The sequence below is a fragment of the Lutjanus erythropterus genome, chromosome 18, assembly GCF_056507025.1.
Source record: "Lutjanus erythropterus isolate fLutEry1 chromosome 18, fLutEry1.hap2, whole genome shotgun sequence".
Classification (NCBI taxonomy): domain Eukaryota; kingdom Metazoa; phylum Chordata; class Actinopteri; order Lutjaniformes; family Lutjanidae; genus Lutjanus; species Lutjanus erythropterus.
This window is the reverse complement of record NC_139334.1, coordinates 21,653,744-21,661,803: the sequence shown is the minus strand read 5'-3', so window position 1 is coordinate 21,661,803 and position 8,060 is coordinate 21,653,744.

Genomic DNA, 8,060 nt, shown 5'->3' with positions numbered 1-8,060 from the left:
AAGTGTAAGAATAACCATTATATAAGCAATTTATTGCTCTCTCTAAACCAACCAGACTCTTTTTGCTAAAACAGTAATTTTGCCTCGCAGAACACTGGAGTTGGTACTCCACCGCTGCCTCCTCAGTTAGTTTGTTTGTTAGTGTGACTTTGGTGTTTTCTAGTTCTAAACTCGCACAGTAACACAAACTAACTGAGACAGCGGTAGACCAGAGTGCCCGACAAAACCTAAAACCCCAGTCAGAGATAACGGGTATCACAACAGCGGTTATCAACTTGGTTTGTTAACCCAGGCTTTCTTCTTCAGACTCTGTACGCGTTCACGTGAAAAGGTGCGTTTGGTGCCTCATTTGACTCTTCTTTCGTACAAAACTGATCGACTGCGTGCTACCTACTTCAGTCAAGACGAGCCCATTGTTATAATGGAGAGCTGTGGAGGATATTAAAAACTTATCAGCAAAAAACACCACTGTTGCTACAAATAAGGCAATAGAGGAATGCTGTCAGAAAATTACTAATGCCTTCTTAATGCCTATTGTTTATTTCTAACACACAATTGCACATTAAATGTTAAATGTGATACAGCATATTTAAACATGGTTCTGTAGGTCTGTAACTGGCCCATAATAAAGGAGATGTCGACACAATGAAGTGAAGCCAAATCCAAGTGAATTATTATTATTATTATTATTATTATTATTATTATTATTGAATCCTATTATCCATGATAAATAGGATAGACTAATCAATATTCTTAACTGGTGTTCTGAGCTGTGATGGAAGAGAGCAGGCCTGCGTCATGTGCTACGACCTCACCCGTCTCTGGGTGCGCTGTAAAAGCGGCCAGTCAGTATGTGTGTCTGTGGCAAACTCTCACAGGTTAGTTAATGATTTTACTGAGTAAATGATGTGGGCTGATTGTGTCTGTAGATCACATTGAATCATAAAATAGTCTTGATGGTGGAATTAAAGTTTATACTGTGAAAAAAAATGTGGAGTTTGGTTCAACTGCACCAAAACAACAACAACAAAAAAAGTGACAGATGTACCTGAAATACATGACCTGAAGATTAAATAAGGTACTTCTATGTCTATGTAATTTGGATTTGCCACCAGTCAGATTAGAGTGGTTGTTTTCTCTCAAAGCGTCAGGGGCATGACGCATGACGCAGGAGCAAAGTACCCTTTGCAATTTGCAATCATCTGCCGTGGAACATTTGTGTGTATTCATATGATCTGAAACAAATGGGGAAAAAAAATTGACTTTCCGCATCACCAGACTGAGGTTCCCATGGCAAGGTGATGAATACAGTTTGTACTGCTGTAATTACATCAAACAAGTTAGAGTGATGCTTTTCAGAGCCGATTTAATCTGAAACTCTGAACAAAAACTGGTCTGAACCAGGTTATGAGTTCAGCATCAGTTACCATGGTGATCTAATCAGGTTTTGCCAAACACAAAAGTGGTACAATGGCTTCAGTTTCCCATTTAACAGAAACTCAAAGCAGTGAAAAAGCATACGCTTGCACTGTTTGTTTTTTTTCAGGTGGCTAAAGTACATTTTGCTGCTTATGCTGTACATTGCTTGGTTTTCATGTTGACTGCCATTTACTGTAGGTAATACACTGAATATGGATAAATACCTTTTACAACCCCTCTTCAGAAAAAAACAAACTGTCCCTTTAATCTTATTTCATTCTCTTTTCCTCGTTACCTCCTGGTTAATAGAGATTTATAGCACCCAAGAGGAGATTTAGCAGCCTATGCAGGGTTCCTACACAAGTCCGGTAATGTGCGGAAAATTAGTTTCCTCGAGTTTGATAATTACACAGTCTGTAAAAGTATGAAAACAAATGTTCAGTTTGGAAACACATGACTGTACATTGTTTAATCTGCTATAAATTCTCACATTAGCCCGCTAGGTTATTGTCATTGTGGCATATGGAGCAGTTTTGTCATAATGAAAATGAGCTAGAATCTTAAAAAATTGAAGGAATTAGCAGGGAAATATTGTGTAGGAACCCTGCCGGTGCCTTTTTAAAGATGGTCCGTGGTTGTGTTGTAATAGCCACTGTATCACAAACGGCTCCTCTTGCACCTGTTCTGTAAATAGCCAGTTTTCACAGCCGAGCTACAGTGAAATGATAATATCTGATCATGGAAAGCATAATTTGTTTTGTGGAAGCCAGGCTGAGAAATTACTGCTGGCAGCGAGATGCAGAAGTGTACATGTAAATGAACGGTGTTTAAGGGGGAGAAGTGGAATAAGTTCTGGCGGGCTCTGTTAAGGCCTGGCTGTGGAAAATTGGCTAATGATAAAGTAATACAGTATGCTGAAAGTATCTCTCGTATGCATCTTCTGGCTTATTTGTTTAGAAGAAAAATGATAATTTGTATGCTCTGCTGCAGGCATACACCTATTGAGTTTGTAAAGATCGAAATGAACTGTTATTCAGGGCTTTGTAATGCTATAAGTGATCATCCTCAGCCTGTTACTTGTCAGCTGAGATCTAATTAGTCTAGCCTGAGGCTGAGTCGCTGTCTTGAGGCTGTTTATTCATTGTTGTACCAACAGCCACTGGAATGTAAATCCGACCGTTTTTTTTTTTTTTTGTCTTCTTTGAATATGTTCATATGCAGCTCGTCTTATCTGAAATTAGCTTGGTTAACGGATGACTGTGCAACAAAGTAAAAAAATGCCTTTTGTTTTCACGCCTTGTTTGTATTCAATAAATCTATTTTGAAATTCATCATACTGCACCTTTTTTTTTTTTTATGTATTAACAATTGAATGAAATCAGTGTTCATTAATAACACCCAACTCAAAATTACAAGGCAACATACTGCAGTAGATGTTTGAGTTTTGAGCAGAACTCAGAGTCTTAAAGGGACAGTTCACCCCAAAATAAAAAAAAAGAATCTATATTTTTTCCTGCCTGCAGTATTTATCCATTGAGATTGTTTTGGTGTGAGCTGCAGAGTTGTGGAGATATCAGCCACAAAGATGTCTGCCTTCTCTTCGATAATAATGGGGCTAAAAGGCACTTGTGGTGCTCCAAGTCCTCAAAAAACAAAACAAACAAACAAAAAAATCGAAACCAGAGTCTCTTTCCAAAAATCATGACCTGGTTACTCACGATAATCCACAGACCTTGTTCTGAACAGTTTCATTTTTTGTGTTTTGAGCACCACAAGCAGAGTGTCTTTTAGTCCCATAATATTGGAGAGAGGCCAGATATCTCCAAAACTCTCACCAAATAAATCTAGATGGATAAATAGCACCACAGGCCAGGTGAAATATGTATTTTTGATTTTGGGATGAACTGTCCCTTAGAGTTGGAAACAAGCTCTAAGGAAACAAAAATACTAACAGCAAAAGTTTTTCCTCACTCTTAAATATAAATAATTTACTTTTTTCTTTTTTCTTTATATAAACGTGAATCTTTGATTCTTGTATTTCAAAAGTTGGTCACAGTGAGCTGTGAACCTTATTTGTGATTATTTGGGTGCCTAAAAGTTGCATGGTTTTAATTGAAGATATTAACATATTAACCATTATTCACTTTCACTTTAATGAGTTCACTCAATTTTTTTATTTCATTTTTTATGGTTTCTAAAACTCAAATGTTCACATTTATCTATCGAAGAAAATCAAATTATCTCAACAAAAGATTAGTGTTTGATGTCATTATTTTTCTTCATTTGAAAATTTCTCCTCCTGTTGCAGTCAGCTGCCTTGAAATTTTGAGTTTTCTCAGCTTTTTCATTTTTACAGTGTATAAACAGTTAATGGTATAGCTGCGGACACATCAAATCAACTCAAACTGTATCATTTCAGGAGTTTATTTTAAACTTTATTCTCTCAAAATGTATTTGATATTTCTTGTCAACATTTTCTGTATATTTTACATAGCTAGAGAGTACAAAATGCAGATTAAAAACCACTGAACAAAAAAGGCAGGTACTGTATGAAGGAGTGGAGGAGTAAACAATGTGGATGGAGGTGACAGAGGAGGAAGTGTTTCTGTAGATAGAGTGACCAATAAAAACAAGACTGAATACATGTGACGCAAGATTCCCAAACCATTTTGAGGTGCGTTTATAACAGAAAGAGAGAGAGAAATTTGACTACTGGTACTAGTAGCACAGACGTGATGTTCTTCTGGCCTTCGGAAAGATCTTGATTTCTTTAGAAAGCCACAAAAGAGCCCAGATTTAAAGGGACAGTTCACCCAAAAATCTTTTTTCCCCCTCTTACCTGTAGAGCTATAAAGATGTCTGTCTTCTCTCCAATATAATGCAACTAGACGGCACTCAACTTGTGGTGCTCAAAGTGCCAAAAAATTACATTTGTCTTTCCAGAAATCATGACCCGGTTACTCAAGATAATCCACAGACTTTGATTTGAGTAGTTTCATTTAGGAGCCATTTTCTTTCTACTGAATTGCACATGGCAACTTTATCACCGCACAGAAGGAAGCGTGCATCTACTCATGGACGAGAGGTTACAGCTTAGCTGAGCAGGATGCCATTACTGTTTATATCCTGCACCATCACAAGCATGAGCCTCTCATCCATGAGTAGATGCACACCCACTTCAACACAGTGATACAGTTGGCAGGTATAGTTTGATAGAAGGTACAGCTGACTGATATTATCACCCCGATATTGGCATTTGTGCATATGTTGTCCAATATGCACCAATTTCAAAACTGTATTTTTTTTAAGAAATTGATACATTTTCATTAACAGATAGTTGATCAATACATTAATAATCATTCATAATTAATACTTTACAATAATGTTTTTTTTCCTCATTTTCCTTTTTTCTTTTTTTTCTTATTTTAAGTTGAACTTTAAATTTAAACAATGTCAAAGGAAGCACAGTTACTTCCATTTCTGTACTACTGATAGTATCAATTAATACATTTTTAATAGGTTAAATTTTTAATGCCAATTAATAAATAAATAATTTATCATAAACATCCCTTGTATATACATATGGTTTGCTCTATTTGTGAGGGTTTTTTATTTATAGTTAGTAATGATTAAAAATACTGGTTCAACTTTACTGTACAATAGAGTTTATTGTTAAATTGTAAAATATCCTGTGTCCATTACACCCCATTATCTTTGACACACATGCAAAAAAAAATGTGTTCATGAAAATATTTTCTATATTCTGTATGAAGAATATTGGCTGTTATATCAATACCAGATTTGTTTACTCCCTAATATCAGTATTGGGCCCAAAAAATTTAGTACTGGTCAGCAAAAATAGTTCCTGCATGACACTGCTTACAACAAAGTCTGTAGATTATCTTGAGTAACTGGGTCATGGTTTCTGGAAACAGACATTGCTGTTGAGTTTTAAAAATGCATTTTTTTTGGCACTTTGAGCACCACATGCTGAGTGGCATCCAGTTCCATTATATTCAAGAGAAGGCAGACGTTTTTAAAACTCTGCACTCACACCAAAACAATCTAGATGGATAAATGACACTACAGGTAAGAGGAAAAAATGTTGTTGTTTTTTTTCCCTTTTCAGTTAAACTGTCCCTTTAAAAGTATTTTCTTACTGTATAAATGTAAGTAATCCAGACAGAGATCATCATGATGCTACCACATTTCTTCTTTGAGCTGAACAATCTTGTTTATCCTTCTACACACGACTTCCATTGATTCACTGAGGTCACTTGAGTTGGGTCGTAGTTCAGGGACGGAGCCCACGGTACAAGGCAAGGCGGCAGTGGGAGAGTGTGTGTGTGTGTGTGTGTAGGTGTGTGAGCCACCATCCCGGTGACAAATTAACGTCTATAAATGCTGTTCCATATACTGTACATACTCTGTATTCCCTGTATGTGTGTATCGACTAGAGGTTCTTATTCTATAATGGCTTTTTTGTTAAATGTACCAAATTTTCCTCCCTTACATTCATATCAAATACACATTCTCTCAGCTCCATACTGCTACTGTATGATCCTCGCTGTAGATTAAGAGCATGCCTGGTCCTGTTGTGTGGTTTGGAAAAGCAGTCAAGATTCATCCGACCCACAGCTTGTCCTAGACTTTGGCTGGTACTGAATAATCTGTCCAGGCTCTTTTTGTTTCTGCTTTGACGAGAGCGCCTGGTTTAGATTCTAGTTGGCTGTAAATTTGACACTCAGAGTTTCTGGTAAATAAAAAAATCTAGGAGGGGTGTTTCATAAAGCTGGATTACCAGTTTAACCAGGCTTACTTCTTCACCTCAGGCTGAACTAGTGTTACAATATGCCAGACGGAAACACAGTATTTTCTTTAAAGTTCCTCCCTGGTGGTTCCTGTTTTACTGCTGCTGTGTGAATTCGACTCATTTTTCGTGTAAATGTCAAATTTAACACATCCTGACACAGGCTGCAGTTGTTAACATATGACATTTTTAAATCGACTGCAGTTAAAATAAAGCCAAAACACAATGTTGACCCATAACTGTAGCCTCATAGTAAGAAGCATATTCACCATTTGTTCTACGTTTAAATGCCACTTTAATAAAATTAGTAGGAATGCATGATATAAAGATTTCTTTTTCAGCTGGCTGATAAGATAAATATGATAATTTCACATTTTTTTGTATTTTAAAAAGTTCATATGACCTGTAGTTTATGCAAACCTGAGGGTAAGAAAAGTTAAGACGTAGTGAGAAAAGATGCATGATTTAATATTCCACAGCTCTGACTGAACCAAATCTAATTGACATCACTGCAGCTATCGACTGTTTTCTTTATGGATTAATCTGTCCATAATTTTCTAGATTAATCGATTAGTTGTTTGGTCAGTAAAATGTCAGAATATGGTTGAAAAATGTTGATAAGTGTTTCCCAAAGCCCAGGATGCATTTTTTAAACATTACTCAAACCAATTATATTACTATTATTATAATTATATTAATTACCAATTACCAATATGGAGGTCCATTTCCTGCCAATGGGATGAAAAAAACAAGATGAGAGAAACTCTCAAAATAATGGGAAACTTTCTCAAATAATGAGTTAGTGTTGAAACATTCCTCAAAATACTGACTTATTTTGAGAAATTTCTCATTATTCTGAGACACTAAGTGATTAGTTTGGTCATTGTTTTGAGAAATTGTATCATTATAATGACTTAAAGGGTCTATTCTTTGTTTGTTTGTTTTCTTTTCTGTTCGTCAATATGAATTAACGTTAATTCCGTGTCCTTGTGTCTCTGCTCCGGCCTTGACTCGAGGAAACAAATTAATCCCAGTTCAGTTTGTTCAGCTCATTTCGGGTCAGGCTTTTCAGAATAACACCCGCCGCCTTTATGAAACACCCCTCAGATGTACGGTACGCTGACAGGATATGTGTGTCTCTACAAGCCAAAGTTGAAGACAAATAAGGCAGGTCGAGTTGGTCTTGAATGAAGGTTCAAGAATATCACAATAGCACCATATCAAACTAACGTAAAACATACTTCATGCATCTGTAGATATATAAACTGTATATGTATATATGTTAATGAATAGATATGAAATTTAGGATTCAATACACAAGTGTTGAATATATTTCAAGTTCACAGAAATAACTACTGCCACAGCTCAGTTCAGAACACAGTCTGATCTGTATTCTCAACTGACTGATTGTGGTGTTTCATGACTGCTCATATGTCATCAGTTAAAATCTCAACAGTCAAACCCTTCACAGTGCATAGAGCATTTAGTTTGCAAGCCTGCAATTAACACTTGGTGTGTGTGTGTATGTGTGTGTGTGTGCGCGCACTGTACAGCACTGCACTACGGCTCGCTCATCACCAAGTCTTTACACCGCATTTACAAAGCTCTTCAAAGCCTGTTAATATTCACTCTGGTTCTATCAGTAGCTCCAAATTCAAACAGCACAGTATTACAGTTCACAACCATTGTTATAAGGCAGATTAATAAGAGTAGTACTCTCGAGTCACCCTATGTTCATTACAGGCCTTCATATCGTACACAGCTAGATCAAAGCATGCCATAATGAAGCGGAAATCGCGGCGAAAGTAACAAAAGAAAAGTTTTACAAACA